This window comes from Pristiophorus japonicus, unplaced genomic scaffold, assembly GCF_044704955.1.
Source record: "Pristiophorus japonicus isolate sPriJap1 unplaced genomic scaffold, sPriJap1.hap1 HAP1_SCAFFOLD_110, whole genome shotgun sequence".
In the NCBI taxonomy this organism is placed as follows: domain Eukaryota; kingdom Metazoa; phylum Chordata; class Chondrichthyes; family Pristiophoridae; genus Pristiophorus; species Pristiophorus japonicus.
Window position 1 is genome coordinate 931,862 of NW_027250756.1, and position 24,835 is coordinate 956,696.

Below are 24,835 nucleotides of genomic sequence, written 5' to 3' on the forward strand. Positions count from 1 at the left end.
TCCTCCTTTCGCCGCTGGAACGGCTTGATTGGCTCTTGTATTTCAACGGGAATGCTGGCCCAGCTCCCATGCAATACACAGTTTGTTATTAGGGACAGCAGAGGATCTTGGCTGGTCCAAGTCCTAATCTGGTGGGCCGTGACAGGTGATTTATCTTTTTCAAATGCTGCCATGACCATCAACAAGTCAGCGGGCTGCGCCACCATCAACAAGTTTGCAGGTTGCGCGATTTCCACCCCCGTGGTGGGCAATGGTAGCCGACAGAGCATCCGCACATTTCTCAGTGCTTGTCCTGTGGTGGATGGTCCAGTTATACGCTGAGAACGTGAGTGCCCACCTTTGTATGCGGACTGAGGCATTAGTATTTATCACCTTGTTTTCAGCGAACAGGCATGTGAGGGGCATGTGATCGGTTTCCAGCTCAAATTTGAGGCCAAACAGGAACTGATGCATTTTCTTTACCCCGAACACACACGCTAATGCCTCTTTCTCAATCATGCTGTAGGCCCTCTCGGCCTTAGACAAGCTCCTGGAAGCATAGGCTACAGGTTGCAACTTCCCTACAATGTTAGCTTGTTGTAATACACACCCGACTCCGTACGCCGACGCGTCACGTGCTAGCACAAGTCTTTTACACGGGTTATATAATACAAGCAGCTTGTTGGAGCATAAAAGGTTGCTGGCTTTGTCAAAAGCAATTACTTGTTTTTTTTCCCCACACCCAGTTCTCACCTTTGTGCAATAACACATGTAGGGGCTCTAAAAGGTGCTTAACTTCTGTAGGAAGTTACCAAAATAGTTGGTGAGTCCCAGGAATGACCGCAGCCCCGTGACGTTCTGTGGCCTGGGCGCGTTCATGATAGCCTCTGTCTTGGCGTCTGTGGGCCGAACGCCGTCCGCCGTGATCTTTCTCCCAAAAATCTCCACTTCTGTTGCCATGAAGACGCATTTCGACCTCTTCAGCCGCAGCCCTACGCGATCTAGTCGCTGGAGGATCTCCTCCAGGTTTTGTATGTGTTCGACGGTGTCCAGACCCATAACCAATATGTCATCCTGAAAGACCACCGTGTGTGGTACCGACTTGAGTAGGTTCTCCATGTTTCTCTGGAAGATCGCTGCAGACGACCGAATTCCAAACGGGCATCTGTTGTCGCTGAACAGTCCCTTTTACATGTTGATGCAGGTGAGGCTCTTCAAAGACTCCTCCAGCTCCTGCGTCATGTCGGCCGAAGTCAGCTCAAGCTTGGTGAACGCCTTGCCTCCTGCCAGCGCGCCAAATTGGCCATCTGCCTTAGGTAGCGGATATTGGTCCTGTAGCGAGAAAAGATTAATAGTTACTTTATAATCGCCGCAAACCCTGACCGTGCCATCACATTTGAGTACTGGTACAATCGGGCTGGCCCATTCGCTGAATTCCACTGGGGAGATGATGTCCTCGCGTTTCCGCCTGTCCAGCTCGATTTCCACTCTCTCCTCATCATATGAGGTACCGCTCGCGCCTTGTGGTGAATGGGTCGTGCCTCTGGGACCAAGTGGATCCGCACCTTCACACCGGAAACGTTTCCAATGCCTGGCTCAGAAAGGGAAGGAAATTTGTTCAGAACCTGGGTACATAATGCCTCATCGACATGTGATAGCGTTCGGATGGTATCCCAGTTCCAGCGGATTTTGCCCAGCCAGCTCCTTCCAAGCAGTGTGGGGCCATTGCCCGGGACAATCCAGAGTGGCAGTTGGTGCACCGTGCCCGCGTAAGTGACCTTGACCATGGCGCTGCCCAGGACAGTGATAAGCTCTTTGGTGTACACTCTCAGTTTTGTGTGGATGGGGCTTCGGGCTGGTCTGAATGCGTTGTTGCACCACAGTCTCTCAAACATCTTTTACTCACGATGGACTGGCTAGCGCCAGTGTCCAGTTCCATGGTTACGGGTAAGACATTCAATTTTACATTTAGTATTATAGGTGGACATTTCGTCGACAATTTGTGCACCCCGTGTACTTCAGCATCTGCCTCCTCTCTCTGAGGCTCGAAATTGCTTTGATCCACCATGGACCGATCTTTCTCTGCCACATGGTGGTTAGCAGGTTTTGCAGAGCTTTCAGCTCATTCGCAAGCTCGTTGGAGATGCCCCATTTTTCCACAGTTCTTGCAAACATACCCTTTGAAGCGGCATGAATAGGCTGAATGGAAGCATGCACATCACCAACAAGGTGTGAATTGCCTTGCACTCATCCTTTGTTGGGGACTCTGAGTCATCTGGGTCACCTGAGGCCTGCTGGCAGTTGCAGATTCGTGGGTTCTGCCCTGTACATTTCTGCTCACAAACACAGTTCCACTTAATTTATGAACATTGCTTGCACTTGTGTGCTGAGAGATGTGTGTGGTGTTATCACTAATGGATATAAATACCTCTTTTATCTCAATGGCCTTACTGACGGTCGGTGTATCTACAGCCAAAAGTTTTCGGAGGATGGTCTCGTGGCCAATGCCCAGTACAAAAAATTATCTGAGCATTTGCTCCATTTAGCCATCAAACTCACATTCTCCTGCAAGTCGCCTGAGCTCGGCGATGTAGCTCGCCACTTCCTGATCTTCAGTTCGCTGGCACGTATAAAACCGATACCTCGCCATAGCACGCTCTCCCTCGGGTTAAGATGGTCCTGAACCAGTGTGCACAGCTCCTCATACGACTTATCTGTGGGTTTCACCAGAGCCAGAAGATTCTTCATGAGGCTGTATGTCTGAGCCTTACAGACTGTGAGGAGGACCACTCTCCTTTTTTGCAGCACTTCCTTCTCCGTCCAGCTCGTTGGCTACAAAGTACTGGTCTAGCCGTTAGACATAGACATCCCAGTCCTCACCGTCCGAGAACTTCTCCAGCATGCCCACAGTTTGCTGCATCTTTGTGTTGGATTCGTATTCTCGACGCCAGTTATTTGTTCCTAACACAGATGAGGCTGCACACAGGCACGTTAAAGTAACAGTGACCTCAGTCTTTAATAAGACACTCCAGAGTGAGAAACTGGCCTTAGGGGCCGGCTTAAACGCAGTTCTCCCAAGGGGTGTTAGGATCCCTTGGGACTTCAGGGGATGAGCTCCCTGATGGTGGAACATGGGAGTGCTTGCTTTGCAGATACACAAAACACATTCGTTGCCTCAACTTTGATTTCTGCCAACATCCCTTGTGTTTAACCTTCGCCGCAACTCCGTCACAATCTCTCACCGCTCCTCCACCACGATCTCTCACAGTTCGTCCACCACGATCTCTCGTCACTCCTCCGCCACGATCTCTCACCGTTCCACCACCACGATCCCTCGCCGTTCCTCCACCACGACCTCTCACCGTTCCTCCACAACGATCTCCCACCGCTCCTCCACCACGAACTCTCACCGTTCCTCCACAATGATCTTCCCGCTCCTCCGCTGTACTTGGGTCCCGCCGATGTTCCTGCCTGCGCACGCACAAAACAGCGACCTGTGTTTTGATGACGTGCAGCACAGCAGGACTCCAGCTGTCCTGGTTCACCCTTGCCACTGGACCAAGACCTCGCCCTGTCAAGCCCGTATGGTGGCTGATGTCCAACGGTCACACCACGTTAAAACAATCCACCCACAGGCATCTTCCACCCTTTGATTGGAGTTCAGAACTGGAACATCGGGTCCTTCATTGAAACACCTGTGAACCCAAGTGGAAGTAAGCCTTCCTCGTTCGAGGACCCGCCTATGATGATGATGATGATGATGTGTGGGACCTTACCAAATGCCTGCTGGAAACCATCAGATTAAATCTAGTAAGACCCGTCCCTTGATTCAGTTTTCACTGATATGCCTTAGGAATGCTATATTGGCGTTGGAGGGAGCACTGTGTCGGTTTCCCAGAATGATACCTGGATTCCAAGGTTTAAATTAAGATATGAGATTACACCCACTGGAAATTAGAGGGTCGAGCATAGATTTGATCAAAATTTTCAAAGATAATAAGGGAAGAGATAGAGTAGATAGAGAGAAATGATTCCCGCTGGTTGGGGAGTCCCAGACTAGGGGCCATAGTCTAAACATTAGAGACAGACGTTTCAGGAGTGAAATTCGGAAACATTCCAACACACACATGGTGGGAGAGGTTTGGATCTCCCTTCTGCAAAGGGCAGTTCGTGCTGGGTCAGTTGTTCATTTTACATCGCATTTTGATCAAAGGTATTAAGGAAGATTGTCCAAAGGCGGGTATATGGAGTTTGCTCACAGATCAGCCATGATCTCATTGAATGGCGGAATCGGCTCGAGGGGGTGAATGGCCTCCTCCTGTTCCTGTGTAACAGGCTTGAGCGGCTGAATGGCCTCCTCCTGTTCCTGTGTAACAGGCTCGAGGGCATGAATGGAGCTCCTCCTGTTCCTGTGTAACAGGCTCGAGAGCTTGTATGGCCTCCTCTTGTTCCTGTGTGACAGGCACGAGCGGCTGAATAGCCTCCTCCTGTTCCTGTGTAACAGGCTCGAGGGGCTAAATGGGCCTCCTCCTGTTCCTGTGTATCAGGCTCGAGGGGCTGAATGGGCCTCCTCCTGTTCCTGTGTAACAGGCTCGAGGGGCTGAATGGGCCTCCTCCTGTACCTGTGTGTAAGGTCTGGGAAACAAAAGGAGGTGATATGAGAAAACATAAACTAAATGGTATTGTGTTAAAAGAGACGCAGAAGGATTGAGTGATTTACACACAGAAATCTTTGAAGCTGGGTAGATAAGTTACTAAGTTGTTAAAAAAAATACAGGGCCCTTGGCTTTATATGAAGTGAAATAGAGGACACCAGAGAAGAAGTTGTACCATACGTTTTCAAATCCGCTTTGGCCTCAGTTGGAGAACTGTTTACAGTTCTGAGCACCACAATTTAGGAAGGATATCAAGGCATTGGAGAGAACGTAAGAAATATATAAGAAACATTTTCTATTGTTGTAGAAGACACAAACACAGGCATTCATCGAGAATCAACCTGCAGGTGACCATATACAGATTAAAGAGCCAGAGAGACCGACAGAATCGGGAAACACCGGCACATAGACAAGAGATATTGACAAGGACTGAAAGCACTTTGCGATCAGAAAATTGACGGCCCAGCTGTGGTTAATGACACGGCTTTTGATGATTGATCTCCGTACAAGCCTTGAAATTCAGGAGAACCGGTTTCGTGGTTTGAAGCTCGAGATAAAGCTCGAGATAAAGCCACGGGGCGATACCAATAGGCGCCTGGCAGCAATCAGCGACAGGAAGTTGCACCTTAAGCAGGCCCGGCTAGTTCAGTCGGTAGAGTATTAGACTTTTAATCTCCGGGTCGTGGGTTTGAGCCCCATGTTGGGTGAATTATTGTCCTTAAACTTTTATGGTGCTTTCACAGGAAAACATCATTAATGAACCCATAATCTTCTTTTGCACAATGAACGAAATGCGAACTGAGGGAGAGTTGATCATTTGATCATATGTTCTGTGCTCCGTACAAGAACACAAGAACCAGGAGCAGGAGTCGGCCATTTGGCCCTTCGAGCCTGCCTTCTTTTGCACTGAAACAAATTATAACCGTGTTTTGAAATGAGCAGTGCGAGATATTTAAAGGCCACATTTCAATGCTTCACAAAACCATTCCTTTCGTTACAGCCACCCAGGATCGATTCCCGGTTTGAGAAGTAACTTTGATATCATTGTTTGCAATTGAAGTGGGGTCATTTTATTAAGTTCGATGGATGTCCCAAAGCACTTGAGAGTGGTGTCCAAACAAATGAGTTTGTATTTAAAAACACTGAATGTCAGGAGTGTGATTTGAACCCACACCTCCAGAGGAGACTGTGACCTGAACACAGCACCTTAAACCGCTTGGCCATCCGGACTATTAGAAGCTCCAGTTACAAGTTATTACTCTGGAAAGTTTGAGACCGGGCACTTGTTCAATGTTACTGGAAGGCCCAGTGGCCGGGATATCCTCTCCCCCGTTGTTTTCCTGAGCCTGTGCACGGTGTCCGGGGAGCTTTGGTCCGGGTCCTAGGTAGCTTGCATCATGAGACAATGCACCCCGGAATGCTCTTGTTCCCTTTTATCGCACATTAATTTTTGGTGCAAAAATAATATCTCCAGAGGAGACAGTGATCGAAACACAGCACCGCATATCGCTCGGCCGTCCTGACTATTCACTGCTGTGTGTGGCCACCTTCAAGTTGATTTTGAACTTTTGTGTCCTGTCACATGCAATAAATGACGGCAGCAGGCGTATCTCTGCCTGACACCGGGGAAACAGAGAGACAGACATTCCATTGTGTTCAGGTTTAATCACAGCAATATCCGCAGTAAGGAGCTGAAAAGGACGAAGAGCTGAAAAAAAAAAGAAAAAAGCAAAGAAATGTCAGCAATTGTGGTAAACTCTTTAATGTGTTTCCTGCTCGTTTCGTGATGCGGCGCTCACAGAAGGAGCACGGATTCAGAAAATAATTCTTCCATTCAAAATCTTTAAAATAATGACATGCAACTAATTAAAGTGTGTGCCGGGGGATGGGGATGGGTGAAGATTATTTGTTTTATTCCCCATTCATTAACCGACAGCGTTGTTTTGTAGAATTGTTACTGAGGGACAGTGGAAACTTCAATAACTGAACTTTAATTATTTAAGGATTTTGAATCATTGATGAAGTTTTCTCCCCTATCTGACTTTACTCACTCTGTATGTTGGAGACTGGTTTAAAATGTTCAGTGCTCATGCGACAAGGAACCTGGGGCGACTTTTGTTCAATTTATTTCGCAGCAAAAGTATTCTCCAAATTACAAATTCCACCCGGGCTTGAACCGGTTACTTTTCACATGTGAGGTGAATTTGATAACCACTACACTACAGAAACACTGCGTCGAAAGCAATCTTAGGAATATAACCAGAGCTTTAACCAACACAGCTGGCCGATACTTCAGGAGCTGGTTTTACGAGAAGAGAATGAAGGTGCTATATTTCGTAAGGCTGTGAGTGTGCCAGGAATTGATCTCGTGTTTCCCAGACTTCATACATAGCAACAGGAGATGGCCATTTAGCAGCGAGTGGTTAGGATCTGGAATGCACGGCTTGAAAGGGCGGTAGAGGCAGACTCAATCTTATCTTTTAGACGGGAGTTGGATAAGTGTCTGAAGGAAAAACAATTGCAGGGCTACGGGGAAAGGGCGGGGAGTGGGACTCGCTGAGGGTCGGCACGGGCTCGATGGGCCGAATGGTCTTCCGTGCTGTAACCATTCCATGATTCGATAAGTTAGTGGCACATTTCATAGTGTGGCTGGGAGCACAACATTGCAAAGGGACATGGATTGAGTCGCCAAAACTAGAGGCATCTGATTCAGGAGATTCGCGGGGCATGGAAATTTCGGAGTTTAATGACTTTGAAAGCAACATTTTTGTTTTGTGCCGTTTCGGTCAGAGGTTTTCCATTAAAGCAACATTAAATGAAAATAAATCGCCCAACGTGGGTCTCGAACCCACGACCCTGAGATTAAGAGTCTCATGCTCTACCGACTGAGCTAGCCAGGCTTCCATTCAAAGCAGGTTTTTATCACTCATTTCAGCCAGGCGCCTGTTGTCTCCGCCCCAGATGTTTAAACTTGCTGTTGAAGAACTGCCAGGATCTTCTTGAATGGTGGACCAGGCTCGAGGCGCCGAATGGCCAACTCCGGCTCCTAATCCTTACGTGTTTATGTTTACGTCTTTATGCAGAGCTCCTTCAGGGTAAACGAGCCAAAGGAGGACAGCGGAAACGTTATAAGGACACCCTCAAAGCTTCCCTGGTAAAGTGCGACATCACCACTGACACCTGGGATACCCTGGCCACAGACCGCCCGATGTGGAGAAATTCCTTCTGAGAGAGCGTTGAGCGCTTTGATTCTAGACGCAAGGAGCATGAAGAGACCAAGCGCAGGCAGCGGAAGGAGCACGCGGCAAACCAGTCCCACCGACCCCTTCCCTCGACGTATGTCTGTCCCACCAGTAACAGGGTCTGTGGCTCTTGTATCGGAATGTTCAGCCATCAAAGGACGCACTTTGGGATGGAAGCAAGTCCTCCTCGATCCCGAGAGACTGCCTCTGATGGTGTCTATGATTTGCGGTACACTGCGGAAACATCTCCACTTTCAGCACCAGATTACCAGAATTAAACCCAATGGGATCGGGAGAAAAGTTCCTCATATGCTCAGAGCAAAATATATCATATGACAATAGAATTTTATGTATTAATTAATGATGTTTAAATCAATGCTTCTTTTTTTTTTTGCACAGGAGATGCATGAAGATGTGGAAAATAGATGAACAATTTTTTTATAAGGTTTTGAATTAAAAGTACAATTTCCCTGACAGGGAATCGAACCCGTGCCATGGCGTTAAAAGCACTAAATCCATACCACTAGACCATCAGGGAACGTGGTTTGCATAGAGATGCAGTGGTTCTGTCGAGGTTCACATCGAGCAGATCCGTAACACAGGACTCTGTGCTCTCCGGGCTGTTCCCAGCGACACACACCGAGACAGACATCACCTGCTGCTGGAGTGCCATCAACTCAGTCAAAGATGCTCTTTGGTCTTGCCGAAATTTGCTGATCTTCCAGAGCAAGGAGATGTCCACGTCTGCATGTTACAGACTGCCTCAATCCAAGATCCAGGATTACGTGCTGAGGGACACACTTAAAATTGGTGTAGTTGCCGCAAAGGCAGGGTGGGGAAGGGCCACAGTTTAAATCCCTTCTGACACGGTAAACCCCGGGGTAGGAATCAGAATAAAACTCCGCTCGAGCCGTACTTGTAACTTCTCTATTGTGTACATGGAGCACCATGATCTGTAAACAGCTATCTAGTGCCATGTACAATGTAAGGTCTGTTTCGTGATGCATGTTGAAAACATTTTAATGTTCCGTCACCCATTCCATGTACTGTATAGTGACACGAGTGATGTAATTTGTTGAATGTACTACAAGCTATCCCGTATTGTACCGAATTGTACTGGAACTGAAAAGCAAGGGAATACATCGACCAGAACTGCCGTTAGCACCCAAATGTGGTGCATGGGATTACTGACCGCAGCTAAATGTACTGAACTGCTTTTCAATGTACTGTACACATTTTTATCAGAATAAAGTATCTTTTTAAATAAAAAAAAAATCTCTGCCTGACACCTTGGAAACAGTGAGACAGACCTTGGGGCAAGGGTCTGTTTATTGCCAAACAGCAAAGGAAATATTAATTCTGGAAGAACAATATCCAAAAGAACAGTGACAACGACGTGATTTGGACACGCAATTTTCGGATCTGGAGTCAGACACACTACCGTTGCACCATGAGACCTACACAGTGAGCAGCAGATGTTCCTCTATATGAAGGTTCTGTAATACAATGGGCTTTAAAATCTCCGCCCATTCCCATCAGGTATCACAAGCAGCGCTCACCTGACAGGCACCGTATGGTTTCTTCTTAAACTTTTCTTTTGCTTTCACGGGAAACCATAATTAATTAACCGCTCACCTTCTTTTGCACAATCAAACAAATGCTAACTCAGGAACAGTTCATACTTCAATCATTTGTCCTGTGCTTTGCATCTTAACTCGAAAACCATATCCCATTTTACTTCTGTGTTATAGCTTTCTGGTTCAACATCTTCATTGCTGATGGCACCACGAATCTGGGGCAACTTTTATCAAATTTAACAGCACCGGTTATTCGTACCGTGCACACAAAATACAATCAGTCGTGAAGATAAAATCCCACCGTGCGTATTTTCAGATTCAACGCAGTAGCATTTCAAATAAAGTGAAAGAATTTTACACTGAAAAGTATTGCAAGTGTTGCTTGTATTTGTGTCGTTAATTAAACTTTGTGGCGTCTGACTCCCATTCATGCCATTGCTGAATAAGAAAGGAGGGTTTGACATTGACCAGACTGCACTGCCCCTGATATTTGTGAGCTCATCCTTTATATTCAGTGGTTTCTCGCCCTTTGTTGGGCTGCAGTGTAGCGGACATCACGTTGATCTCACATTGAGTACTGTTGAGGGGGCTGACTCATCAGGGGAGTGCAGCAGCAGCCAAGTTCATGGCACCGTGGCTGACTCTGCTGCACAGAAGGGCAGGAAAAAGAATGGGACAGCGATAGTGATAGGGAATTCGATTGTAAGGGGAATAGATAGGCGTTTCTGCGGCCGCAAACGAGACTCCAGGATGGTATGTTGCCTCCCTGGTGCAAGGGTCAAGGATGTCTCGGAGCGGGTGCAGGACATTCTGAAAAGGGAGGGAGAACAGCCAGTTGTCGTGGTGCACATTGTTACCAAAGATTTAGGTAAAAAAAGGGATGAGGTCCGACGAGATGAATTTAAGGAGCTAGATGCTGAATTAAAAAGTAGGACCTTAAAAGTAGTAATATCGGGATTGCTACCAATGCCACGTGCAAGTCAGAGTCGGAATCGCAGGATAGCTCAGATGAATACGTGGCTTGAGCAGTGGTGCAGCAGGGAGGGATTCAAATTCCTGGGGCAATGGAACCGGTTCTGGGGGAGGTGGGACCAGTACAAACCAGACGGTCTGTACCTGTGCAGGTCCGGAAGCAAAGTCCTTAGCGGGGAGTGTTTGCTAGTGCTATTGGAGAGGAGCTAAACTAATATGGCAGGGGGATGGGAACCAATGCAGGGAGAAAGAGGGAAACAAAATGGAGACAGATACAAAAGACAGAAAGGAGATGAGTAAAAGTGGAGGGCAGAGAAAACCAAGGCAAAAGCCAAAAATAGCCACTGTACATCAAAATTCTAAAGGGTCAAAGTGTAATAAAAAGGCAAGACTGAAAGCTCGGTGCCTCAATGCCAGGAGTATTCAGAACGCTGGAGAGGGCTCTGGACTAGTTAGAGTGGGTGAGAGCGCAGATAAACGGGACCCCAAGAAAGAATGCAAAAGGCAGGAGGCAACAGAGCAGAGTAGCACTGGGGTAAGTGTAAACCACAAGGTAATAGGAAGGGACAATATGTATGAATATAAAGGGGCTGCAGGAGGGGTCAAAAGTAAAAATCATGGATTAAAACTAGTATTAAATACTTTACCGAAACGCACGCAGCATTCAAAATAAAGTAAATGAGTTGACGGCACAAATCATGACAAATGTGTATGATTTGGTGGCCATTACAGAAACGTGGATGCAGGGTGGCGAAGACTGGGAATTAAACATACAGGGGTGGCTGACAATTCGGATAGATAGACAAGAAGGGAAAGGAGGTGGTGTACCTCTGTTAATAAAGGATGATATCAGGGCAGTTGTGAGAAATGATATTGGCTCTAATGAACAAAATGTTGAATCATTGTGGGTGGAGATTAGATATAGTAAGGGGAAAAAGTCACTGGTGGGTGTAGTTTATAGGCGCCCAAATAATAACTCGACGGTGGGTTGGGCAATAATCAATGGAATAATGGAGGCATGTGAAAAAGGAACGGCAGTAATCATGGGGGATTTTAACCTACATTGGTCAAATCAAATCGCAAGGGGTTAGCCTGGAGGAGGAATTCATAGAATGCAGACAGGATTGTTTCTGAGAACAATATGTTACAGAACCTACAAGTGAGAAAGCTATCTTAGATCTGGTCCTGTGCAATGAGACAGGAATAATAAACGATCTCCTCGTAAAATATCTCTCGGAATGAGTGATCACAGTATGGTTGAATTTGTAATATAGATTGAGAGTGAGGAAGTAGTGTCGCAAACGAGCATACAATGCTTAAACAAAGGGGACGATAGTGGGATGAGGGCAGAGTTGGCTAAAGTAGACTGGGAACACAGACTAAACGGTGGCACAATTGAGGTACAGCAGAGGACTTTTAAGGAGCTCTTTCATAGTGCACAACAAAAATATATTCCAGTGAAAAAGAAGGGCAGTAAGAGAAGGGATAACTTGCCGTGGATAACGAAGGAAATAAAGGAGAGTATCAAATTAAAAACCAATGCGTATAAGGTGGCCAAGTTTAGTGGGAAACTAGAAGATTGGGAAAATTTTAAACGACAGCAAACAATGATTGAAAGCAATTAAGAAAGGAAAGATAGATTACGAAATTAAAATTGTGCAAAACATAAAAACAGATAGTAAAAGCTTTTACCGATATATAAAACGGCAAAGAGTGACTAAAGTAAATGTTGGTCCCTCAGAAGGTGAGAAGGGGGATTTAATAATGGGAAATGTAGAAATGGCTGAGATCTTAAACAATTATTTTGCTTCGGACTTCACAGTGGAAGACACAAAAACCATGCCAGAAATTGCTGGTCACAGGAATGTGGGAAGGGAGGACCTTGAGACAATCACTATCACTAGGCGGGTAGTGCTGGACAGGCTAATGGGACTCAAGTTAGACAAGTTCCCTGGTCCTGATGAAATGCATCCCAGGGTATTAAAAGAGATGGCGGAAGTTTTTGCGGATGCATTCGTTATAATCTTCCAAACTTCTCTGGACTCTGGGGAGGTACCAGCGGATTGGAAAGCAGCTAATGTAACGCCTCTGTTTAAAAAAAGGGGGCAGACAAAAGGCAGGTAACAATAGGCCGGTTAGTTTAACATCTGTAGTGGGGAAAATGTTTGAAACTATCATTAAGGAAGAAATAGCGGGACATCTAGATCGGCTTAGTGCAATCAAGCAGACACAGCATGGATTCATGAAGGGGAAATCATGTTTAACTAATTTACTGGAATTCTTTGAGGATATAACGAGCATGGTGGATAGAGGTGTACCGATGGATGTGGTGTATTTAGATTTCCAAAAGGCATTCGATAAGGTACCACACAAAAGGTTACTTCCGAAGATAGAAGTACGCGGAGTCAGAGGATATGTAATAGCAAGGATCGAGATTTAGCTGGCGAACATAAAGCAGAGAGTCGGGATAGATGGGTGCTTTTCAGGTTGGAAATCGGTGGTTAGTGGTGTGCCGCAGGGATTGGTGCTGGGGCCACAACTGTTTGCAATATACATAGATGACCTGGAAGAGGGGACAGAGTGCAGTGTAAAAGAATTTGCAGATGATACAACTATTAGTGGGAAAGCGGGTTGTGTAGAGGACACAGAGAGGCTGCAAAGAGATTTAGATAGGTTAAGCGAATGGGCTAAGATTTTGCAGCTGGAATACAATGTCGGAAAGTGTGAGGTCATCCACCTTGCGAAAAAAAACAGTAAAAGGGAATATTATTTGAATAGGGAGAAATTACAACATGCTGCAGTGCAGAGGGACCTGGGGGTCCTTGTGCATGAATCCCCAAAAGTTAGTTTGCAGGTGCAGCAGGTAATCAGGAAGGTGAATGGAATGTTCGCCTTCATTGCGAGAGGGATGGAGTACAAAAGCAGGGAGGTCCTGCTGCAACTGTATAGGGTATTGGTGAGGCCGCACCTGGAGTACTGCGTGCAGTTTGGTCACCTTACTTAAGGAAGGATATACTGGCTTTGGAGGGGATACAGAGACGATTCACTCGGCTGATTCCGCAGATGAGGGGGTTACCTTATGATGATAGATTGAGGAGACTGGGTATTTACTCGGTGGAGTTCAGAAGATTGAGGGGTGATCTCATAGAAACATTTAAAATAATGAAAGGGATAGACAAGATAGAGACAGAGATGTTGTTTCCACTGGTAGGGGAGACTAGAACTAGGGGTCACAGCCTCAAAATACGGGGGAGCCAATTTAGAACCGAGTTGAGAAGCATTTTCTTCTCCCAGAGGTTTGTGAATCTGTGGAATTATCTGCCCAAGGAAGCAGTTGAGGCGAGATCATTGAATGTATTCAAGTCACAGGTAGATAGATGTTAAACAACTAAGGGAATTAAGGGTTACGGGGAACGGGTGGGTAAGTGGAGCTGAGTCCACGGCCAGATCAGCCATGATCTTGGTGAATGGCGGAGCAGGCTCGAGGGGGTAGATGGTCAACTCCTGTTCCTAATTCTTAATTTTGTTATATTTCTTATGGCGTAGGCGTCTACTACAACCAAAAACATTTTTGAAAGGACCTGCGTAGTCCTCATGGATGCGTGCCCAAGGCTTGGTGGGCCAGGACTAGGTGCTAAGGGGGGCTTCCCTGGGCGCATTACCCAGCTGGGCAAACGTGTTGCACCTGCGAACACAAAGTTCCAGATCTGCGTCTTACCCTGGACACCAAATGTGTGACTTGGCAATTGACTTCCTCATGACAATGCCCGGGTGCTCATTGTGGAGTTCTCTGATGAACACCTCTCTGCCCATCTGGTTTCTACGCGGTTTCCCCACAGTAGGCAATCGGCCTGAATCGAGAGTTCATCCCTGCGCCTGTGAAGTAGTTTAACTTCCTCACGACATTCCCTGTACGTGGCTGCCCAGTCCCCATTCAGGATACATTTCTTGACTGGAGACAATAGCGGGTCTCTATTTCTCCAGACTTTAATCTGACGGGCTGTCACGGGTGAGCCTTCACTTCCGAAAGCTTCAACAGCCATGACCATCTCAGCACCATGCTCGGTAGCCCCCTCAGTGGTGGCTAGTGGGAGCCTGCTGAGTGCATCGGCGCAGTTTTCGGTGCCCGGTCTGTGCCGAATTGTGTAGTCATAGGCGGCTAACGTGAGTGCCCACCTCTGTATGCGGGCCGATGCAGTTGCATTTATGGCCTTGTTGACGGCCAAAAGGGAACGTTAGGGGTTTGTGATCTGGCTCCAGCTCAAATTTCCTGCCAAACAGGTATTGGTGCATTTTCTTTACTGCATATACACATGCGAGCGCCTCCTGTTCTACCATCCCGTAGCCCCTTTCTGCCTGGGACAGACTTCTGGAAGCCTAAGATACCGGCTGTAACTGACACTTGGCATTGACATGCTGCAACACACACCCGACAGCATAGGACGACGCATCGCACGTTAACACAAGTTTCTTACATGGGTCATATAGCGTTAACAGAGTGTTGGAACATAACAAATTGCGAACTCTATTAAAAGTCCTTTCCTGGCTGTCCCCCCAGACACATTCCCGACCTTTGCGTAGGAGCACGTGTAGCGGCTCTAGCAGCTTGCTCAATTTGGGAAGAAAGTTACCAAAATAGTTCAGGAGCCCCAGGAACGAAAGCAGCTCCGTCGTGTTACGGGGTCTGGGTGCTCTCTGGATCGCTTCCGTTTTGGAGGCAGTAGGGCTGATCCCGTCTGCTGCTACCCTCCTTCCCAGGAATTCTACCTCTGGAGCTATGAAGACGCACTTTGCCTTTTTCAGTCGCAGCCCTATCCGGTCCAGTCTGCGTAGCAGCTCCTCCAGGTTGTGGAAGTGTTCTTCAGTATCGTAACCCGTAATGAGAATGTCGTCCTGAAAAACCACCGTCCCTGGAATCGACTTGAGGAGGCTTTTCATATTTCATTGGAAGATCGCGGCAACCGAGCGAATCCCGAACGGACATCTGTTGTACTCAAACAACCCCTTGTGTGTCGTGATGGTGGTCAGCTTCTTCGACTCACTCGCCAGATCCTGGGTCATGTAAGCTGAGGTCAGGTCTAATTTTGAAAACGGTTTGCCACCGGATAGCGTCGCAAAGAAATCCTCCGCTCTCAATAGCGGGTACTGGTCTTGGAGTGACACCCGATTGATGGTTGCCTTGTAATCACCACATATCCTGACCGACCCATCCGCCTTTAGCAGCGGCACAATCGGGCTCGCTCAGTCACTGAATTTAACTGGCGAGATGATGCATTCCCTTAGCAGGCGGTCCAATTCGCCTTCTATCTTTTACCGCATCACATACGGCTCCGCCCTGGCCTTGTGGTGTACTGGCATGGCGTCCGGGTTTATGTGAATCACTACCTTGGCCCCCATGAAAGTGCCAATGCCGGGTTGAAATAATGAGTCAAATTTGTCGAGGATCTGTGAGCATGATACTCGCTCCACAGAGGAAATTGCATTGAGATCGCCCCATTTCCAGTTCATGACAGCAAGCCAACTTTGTGGGTCACGACTAACTTGGCGCTGCCTAGCACCTGAATGATCTCCTTTGTGTACGTTCGTAGCTGTGCGTCAATCGGCAATAATTTTGGCCTCCTGGCCTTGGACGCCCACAACTTTTCGAACTATTTGATACCCATCAGGGACTGGCTGGCCCACGTGTCTAGCTCCACTGATACTGGGATGCCATTGAGGAGCACTTTCATCATTATCGGTGGCGTCCTGGTGTATGAACTGTATACGTGTTCCACATGAACTCACTGAACTTCACCTTCCAGCGATTTCCCCCAGTGTCCATTTCTGCAATTTCTGCAGGTATTTTGCTCATCTCTGCAAACTCCGGCTGAGTGTGTGCCTCCACGCCTCCAACATGAGCTGCTGTTGGAAACAAAAGGTCTCTTGCCAGTCGATCGTCACTGACTGCCCCGTGATTGTCCTTGAGTGCACCATTAACTGGTGTTGATGGCCCCATTACTGGCCGCATTGTCCCTTGCAATGACGTGAATTGCCGTTCAGTTTGCCATTGTCTCTGTCGAACTCCCCCTCTGGGTTCGGCTACATATTGGGGCATGCCTGACTGCCCTTGGCTGCCTGGAGAACTGTTTGATGCTTTAACAATGTTGAATCTCTGTCCCAACCATTGCTCAACACAGTACCTCTCGTCTGTTCTGCTAGTGGCCATGCTCGCGTGGTTTAAATCCCAGTTTCTCGTCGCCATTAATACGTCCTTACTATACAGTGTAAATGCACACGAGGCCCATGCTTCAGAGAAGGTCAGTCTATGACCTGTACTTTATTCCTCAGCATTCAAGTGATGGAAGTGGGTGGAAATTCCCCTTTTATACCTGAAGGTCCAGGTTAGGAGTGTCTCCCACAAGTTCACCACCTAGTGGTCATTGTTCTCACAGTGTACAACATCGGTCAGATTATACATGGGTTACAATGCTGGTTGAATACATGACAGTCCCGGCCTCACTCACTCTGGAGCTGGGGACGAGCGATGAGTCGATGGGTTGTTTGCGGCTTCGATCTGCTGTTGTGAAGCGAGGCGGAGATGCAGGATCCTTTAATAAGCTCTCCCAACTCAACTGAATGCAGCCGGAACGTGCAGCTTTGAGAGGGGCTTTCTGCACCGTCAGGGCTGTAAACGGGAGGGAGTGAGAGAAACTGTGTAGAGTTCGAGTGTGTACAGAACTGTACAGAGAAACCAGCCAATTTAACAGGGCTGTGAGACACTGCATTTTGTTAATAGTACAGTATTAGGCAGTCCCTCGTATCGAGGATGACTTGTTTCCAGACTAAAAAGGGATAAGTTTACAGGTGTTTCGATGAGGGACCTGACAATCTAGGTCCAGAACTACATGCTGAAGGGTGGAAGATGCCTGTGGGTGGATTTTTTTAACGTGGCGTGACCGTTGCACACCAACCACCACACGAGCTTGACAGTGCTAGGTCTTGGTCCAGTGGCAAGGATTACACAAGGCGACCATAGACCAAGCTCTGCTGCATGGACGTAGTGTATACACATGCGCCGACTATCCATAGATCGCAGTGTGGGCTGGCCCGTGCTGTTCCTGGGCCCTCGCCTCTCCTGAGCCCCGATCACGACGCTCCTGGGCCCCGATCTCTCACCGCTCCTCCGCCCCGATCAAAAATGGAGCAGTCAGAAACAGAAAATCAAACAGTCTCTCTTATCATGGAGACACTAAATATCAACACTGTTATTTGAAATATCAAAACATTAAACTCCAGCCTAGTTGAAGGGTTATTAACATCAGCAGAAACAAACACCAACTTTGTTAATATTGAACCATTAATGTCAATTATTCCATTTTTTCTAATATTTAATTGAACAATGTTCAAAATGTTTCGACCCGGTTTCGAACGGGGGATCTTTCGCGTGTTAGGCGAACGTGATAACCACTACACTACAAAAACGCTGCGATTGACACAATGCTAGGTACATAACCAGAGCTTTATCCTACACAGCTGGCCGATACTTCAGGAGCTGGTTTCAAGAGAATATAATTAAGGTGCTATAATTCGGAAGGCTGTGAGTGTGGCAGGAATTGATCTCGTGTTTCCCAGGTTTTACACATAGGAACAGGAGCTGGCCATTTAGCAGCGTGTGGTTAGGATCTGGAATGCATGGCTTGAAAGGGCGGTGGAGACAGACTCAATCTTATCTTTCAGATGGGAGTTGGATAAGTGTCTGAAGGAAAAACAATTGCAGGGCTATGGGGACAGGGCGGGGGAGTGGGACTCGCTGAGAGTCGGTACGGTCTCGACGGGCCGAATGGCCTTCCGTGCTGTAACCATTCCATGATTCGATAAGTTAGTGGCACATTTCATCGTGTGGGTGGAAGCAGAACATTGCAAATGGACATGGATTGAGTCGGCAAAACTAGAGGCTTCTGATTCAGGAGATTCGCAGGGCACGGAAATTCGGGAGTTTAATGACTTTGAAAGGAACATTTTTGTTTTGTGCCGTTTCGGTCAGAGAAATGTTTGTGAAAGGATTTCTTTGCAGAAAGGGATGCAGCATTTAACCTTCTGCCTTAACACTTCTTTCTGGGTGTCAGGTCACATTTGGTTTCAATGTTATTCTTCCAGAATTGCTATGAGAACATAAGAATATAAGAATTAGGAACAGGAGTGGGTCATCCTTACCTCGAGCCTGCTCCAACTTCTCCAACATCGGGTACAATCTACCCACATCTACCCAGTCCTGTCCCATCAGAATCTTGTATGTTTCGATGAGATCCCCTCTCATCCTTCTAAACTCCAATGTATAAAGGCCCAATTGATCCAATCTCTCCTCAGATATCAGTCCAGCCATCCCGGAAATCAATCTGCTGAACCTTCACTGAACTCCCTCAATAGCAAGAACGTCCTTCCTCAGATTAGGAGACCAAAATTGAAAACACTATTCCAGGTGAGGCCTCACCAAGGCCCTGTACAACTGCAGTAAGACTTCCCTGCTCCTATACTCAAATCACCTAGCTATGAAGGCCACCACACCATTTACCTTTTTCCTGCCTGCTGTACCTGTATGCCAACTTTCAGTGAATGATGAACCATGACACCCAGGTCTCATTGCACCTCCCCTTTTCCTAATCTGCCACCATTCAGATAATATTCTGTCTTCACGTTTTTGCCCCCAAAGTGGATAACCTCACATTTATCCACATTATACTGCATCTGCCATGAATTTGCCCACTCAGCTAACCTGTTCAAGTCACCCTGCAGTCTCTTAGTGTCCCCCTCACAGCTCACACCGCCACCCAGTTTAGTATCATCTGCAAACATGGAGATATTACACTCAATTCCTTCATCCAAATCATTGATGTACATTGTAAAGAGCTGGGGTCCCAGCACTGAGCCCTGCGGCAATCCATTAGTTACTGCCTGCCATTTTGAAAAGGTCCATTTTATCCCGACTCTCTGCTTCCTGTCTGCCAACCAGTTCTCTATCCACGTCAGTCTATTACCCCCAATACCATGTGCTTTGATTTTGCACATCAATCTCTTGTGTGGAACCTTGTCAAAAGCCTTTTGAAAGTCCAAATACACCACATCCACTGGTTCTCCCTTGTCCACTCTCCTAGTTACATCCTCAAAAATTCCAGAAGATTTGTCAAGCATAAATCCATCCCTTTCATAAATCCTACGCTGACTTGGACCGATCCTGTCACTGCTTTCCAAATGCGCTGCTGTTTCATCCTTAATAATTGATTCCAACATTTTCCCCATGACTGATGTCAGGCTAACCGGTCTATAATTACTCGCTTTGTCTCTCCTCCCTTCTTAAAAAGTGGTTTTACATTAGCTAACCTCCAGTCCATAGGAACTGATCCCGAGTCAATAGACTGTTGGAAAATGAGCACCAATGCATCCACCATTTCTAGGGCGACTTCCTTAAGTACTCTTGGATGTAGACTATCAGGCCCCAGGGATTTATCATCCTTCAATCCCATCAATTTCCCACCTCATAAGGATATCCTTCAGTTTCTCATTCTCACTAGACCATCGGTCCCCTCGTACTTTTAGAAGGTTATTCGTGTCTTCCTTCGTGAAGACAAAACTGAAGTATTTGTTCAATTGGTCTGCCATTTCTTTGTTCCCCAATATAAATTCACCTGAATCCGACTGCAAGGGACCTACAGTTGTCTTCACTAATCTTTTTCTCTTCACATATCTACAGAAGCTTATGCAGTCAGTTTTTATGTTCCAAGCAAGCTTCCTCTCACAATCCATTTTCACCCTCCTAATGAAACCCTTAGTCCTCCTCTGTTGATTTCTAAATTTCTCCCACTCCTCAGGTTTGTTCCTTTTTCTGGCCAATTTATCTGCCTCTTCCTTGGTTTTAACACTACCTTAATTTCCCTTGTTAGCCATGGTTGAGCAACGTTCTCCGTTCTATTTTCACTCCAGACAGGGATGTGCAATTGCTGAATTCACCCGTGTGATCTTTAAATGTTTGCAATTTCCTATCCACCGTCAATCCTTTAAGTATCCTTGGCCAGTCTATTCTAGCCAATTCACACCTCATATCGTCAAAGTTACCTTTCCTTAAGTTCAGGACCCAAGTTTCTGAATTAACTGTGACATCTCCATCTTAATGAAGAATTCTACCATTTTATGTTACTCTTCCCCAAGGGGCCTCACACAAATCGATTGCTCATTAGTCCCTTCTCATTACACATCACCCAGTCAAGGATGGCCAGCTCTCTTCTTGGTTGAGAAAACCATCCATAATACACTCCATGAAATCCTCCTCCACCAAATTACTACCATGTGGTTAGCCCAATCACTATATCGATTAAAGTCACCCATGATAACTGCTATTCCACCACTGCACACATCCCTTCTTTCTTGTTTGATGCTGTCCCCAACCCTACCACTGCTAACCAGTGAGACAGACATTGCAGCATGAGTCTGGTTATTGTGAAACAGCAATTGCTAAAAGAACAGTGATCCCGACATGATTTGAACAAGCAACCCTTTGATCTAGAGTCAGACGCACTGCCATTGCACCACAATAGTTAAGGGATATTCGTCTATATGAAGGTTCTGCCATAAAAGGGGCTTTAAAATCCCGCCCATTCCCACCAGGTATCACAAGCAGCGCCTTCCTGACAGTCAACGGATGGTTTGTTCGAAAACTTTTCTCTTGCTTTCACAGGAAAGCATAATTAATTAACCCCTCACCTTCTTTTGCACAATCAAACAAATGCTAACTCAGGGACACTCCATACTTCAATCATTTGTCCTGTGCTTTGCATGTTAACTGTTAAACCATATCCCATTTTACTAACTGTATTTTCGCTTTCTGGTTCAAAGTCTTCATTGCCGATGACACCACGAATCTGGGGCAACTTTTATCAAATTTAACAGCACCGGTTATTCCTACCGTGCACACGAAATACAATCAGTAGTGAAGATAAAATCCCACTGTGCGTATTTTCAGATTCAACGCAGTAGGATTTCAAATAAAGTGAAAGAATGTTACATTAAAAGATTTGCAAGTGTTACTTGTATTTGTGTCTTTAATTAAACTTTGTGACGTCTGACTCCCATTCATGCCACTGCTGAATAAGAAAGGAGGATTTGACATTGACCAGACTGCACTGCCCCTGATATTTGTCTGCTCATCCTTTATATTCAGTGGTTTCTCGCCCTTTGATTGGCTGCAGTGTAGCGGATATCACGTTGGTCTCACGCGCGAAAGGTCCTCGGTGGATCCGTTTTCTCTCACTCAAAGTTATCTATTTATTGAAGTGAAATAAAAAGCAATTATGGAATAAGGGAGCCCTTTTGCCAGAAGAATAAATAACAAATAAAAACAGCAAACGCTGGAAATCTCAGCAGGCCAGGCAGCATTTGCAGCGAGACTAAACTCGCATCCGATTGTTCATCCACAGAAAGTTTAAACATAATGTTTCTACCCAGGATCGAACCATGGACCTTTTACATATAAAGTAAACGTGATAACCACTACACTACAGAAACCTCTGGTACAACGCCCCCAACAGAGGGGAGCTGACCAGTGAGCTCCCTCTGTGCTGATCGGGAATGTGTTGTCTCACCTTAAACAACTTCTGTCCCACACTAAAAGTTTTCAATCCTTCTCCTCCGCTGGTCTTTACAGAAATGTCACCAATCACCCAGCCACCGTGTTCACTTCCACATCCTCACAGTGGGGCCACAGAGGCTGCTACCGTCTCCCCGCGATCAGCGAACTCACCCAGTTTACAAAATTAAACCCCGAACACGTGCCTGGCAAAGGGCAGGTGAAGCCAGATAGTCTGTAATCTCGGTCTATCACAGAAAGTATTGGTATTCATGGTGATGACAGCAATTATTAATCGTCTCACAGACTTCAATTATTTTTATGCGATGCATTGATCGAGGATTGAAACCAGGTTAGTGCGCCAGATCTTAACCCCTTGACCAGCAGGGAACAGTTACGATAAATGTCGATATATTTATATATATTTATATATGAATGTCAATGGCTAGCTACCTAGACCTCGTGGTGCCCACGGTCGTGTGTCTAACTTTGAGTGAGAGAAATTGTTCCACAGTGACACCTTTCATGTGTTCTACATGGTTACATGGTGTGCACCAGAGGGCACTGCAGTGGGAGACTTGTAGTTTACCTGTACAGGTGTGCCTGGCCGAGTGTAAAAGGCAGGCCACCAGGTGTGATCCTCACTCTGTGGTTATCAATAAAGGACTTAGGTCACTACAGTTCAAGCATGACACATTGTCTCGTGGAGTCATCATCAGAGCATCTGAAGGTATACCAATTGGCGACGAGATTACGGACCTTCACACGAAAATGGCTGAACTTGGTACATTGCAGCAGTTCGCTGATGGTGATGATTGTGAAGCCTTTGTGGAGAGGCTCGACCATTTCTTCACAGCAAACGACCTGGCAGGTGACAACCCGGCCACACTGGCTGATAAGTGCAGAGCTATCCTGCTAACCAGTTGTGGGCCCACCGTCTATGGACTCGTCAGGGACTTGCTGGCACATGCGAAGACAACGACCAAGACATACGAGGAGCTTGTAACACTGATCCAAGAACAACTCAATCCCAAAGAGAGCATCCTCACAGCCAGACAGCGGTTTTATACACACCGACGGCCCGAAGGCCAGGAGATCACGAAATATGCTGCAGACCTCAGGAGGCTGGCGGCACCGTGCGATTTTTGTGACCACCTCACCGAAGCACTGCGGGATATCTTTGTCATCGGAATCGGCCAAGAGGGCCTTCTTCATATGCTACTGTCAGCGGATACCACAGTCATACTTCAGACGGCCATCTCCGTGAGCCAAGCATTCATGACCACGACCTGTGGCTCCAGTCAGATGACTCATCCTCAGGTCTCAAACGCGGCAAGTAATGTGCACAGAGTGGCGCCTTTTAGAGGCTGGACTGTAGAACGTGAACCTTCTCAGGGGAGAGAGAACAGGCCCCCGAGTCCCTTAACTCAAATTCCATGGTCAGATCAGCCATGATCTTATTGAATGGCAGAGCAGGATCGAGGGGCCGAATGGCCGACTCCTGTTCCTATTTCTTATTTTCTTATGTTAATCATTTAAGGAGCTTGAATCATTGATGAAGTTTTCTCCCCTATCTGACTTTACACAGTCTGTATTTCGGAGACTGGTTTAAAATGTTCACTGCTCATGCGACAAGGAACCTGGGGAGAATTTTGTTCAATTTATTTCACAGCAAAAGTAGTCTCCAAAATAATGTTTCTACACGGGTACAAACCGGGGAACTTTCACGTCTGGTTCTCCACAGTGGTGGAGGTTGTGCTCGAGTTTAAAATGGTACATTGTTTCCACTTTGGAAATGCATCTACAACTACAAAGAACATTTTGCCCATGAATGGGCCCGCATACTCTATGTGCACCCGCGACCACGGTTTGGTAGGCCAGGGCCAGGTGCTCAGTGGAGCCTCCCTGGGGGCATTGCTGAGTTGGGCACAAATAGTGCACCTTCGGACGCAGAGCTCCAAGTCCGCGTCGATACCAGGCCACCAGACGTGGGATCTGGCTATGGCCTTCAGGAGAACAATCCCCGGGTGCTCGTGGCGGAGCTCCCGGACAAATGCCTCTCTGCCTCGCAGAGGCATGACTACTCGGCTGCCCCACATCAGGCTGTCTGCTTGTAGTGATAGTTCATGCATGCTCCTGTGAAAGGGTTTTAATTCCTCGCGGCAGGCATCACTAGCCTCTGCCCAGTCACCGGTTACCACAGATCTTTTTACTAAGGATAACGTGGGGTCGCTGGCCGTCCAGGCTCTGATTTGGTGAGCTGTTATGGGCGAACCTGTGGACTCAAAGGCATTGATTGCCATGACTATCTCACAGTCCTGTTCGTCAGATCCTTCCGTGGTCGCCAGGGGTAGCCTGCTGATCGCGTCGGCAAAGTTGTCTGTGCCTGGTCTGTGCCTTATGGTATAGTCGTAGGATGCCAGCATGAGTGCCCACCGTTGAATTCGCGCTCAGCCGTTGCCGTTTATTGCCGTACAGAAACATCTGGTACAACAGCACCAACAGAGGGGAGCTGCCCACTGTGTTGTGTTGGCTCACCTTAAACAACTTCTGTCCCACACTGAGGGCCAAAGTTTCTTGTGGAGTTGCTCCTAGTTTTTTGGAGCAACTAGTTTAGTTTGGAGAATGTTAGAAATTGCAATTCTCGGATATTAGTTTGCTTCAGTTCAACTGAGTTAGTTGAGGTTGGCTTCAGATAAGGTATTTTTTTTCAAACGGGGGTGTGTCCAGCCACTCAGGCCCGTTTTGCAAGGTTCGGCAGTGAAAACTTACTACAAACTAAATTAGGCTGGAGTAAGTGCCCACTTTTGTAAG

At 46.8% G+C, this 24,835-nt stretch overlaps 2 non-coding genes across 2 annotated transcripts; both read right to left on the bottom strand.

Annotated features, from left to right (window-relative positions):
• Positions 1-7,461: 7,461 nt before the first annotated feature.
• On the bottom strand, positions 7,462-7,534 carry trnak-cuu (transfer RNA lysine (anticodon CUU)). Its single transcript has one exon. It is a non-coding gene; the product is annotated as a tRNA-Lys (tRNA).
• A 14,353-nt stretch (positions 7,535-21,887) lies between these two features.
• trnai-uau (transfer RNA isoleucine (anticodon UAU)) lies at positions 21,888-21,960 on the bottom strand. Its single transcript has one exon. It is a non-coding gene; the product is annotated as a tRNA-Ile (tRNA).
• Positions 21,961-24,835: the final 2,875 nt, after the last annotated feature.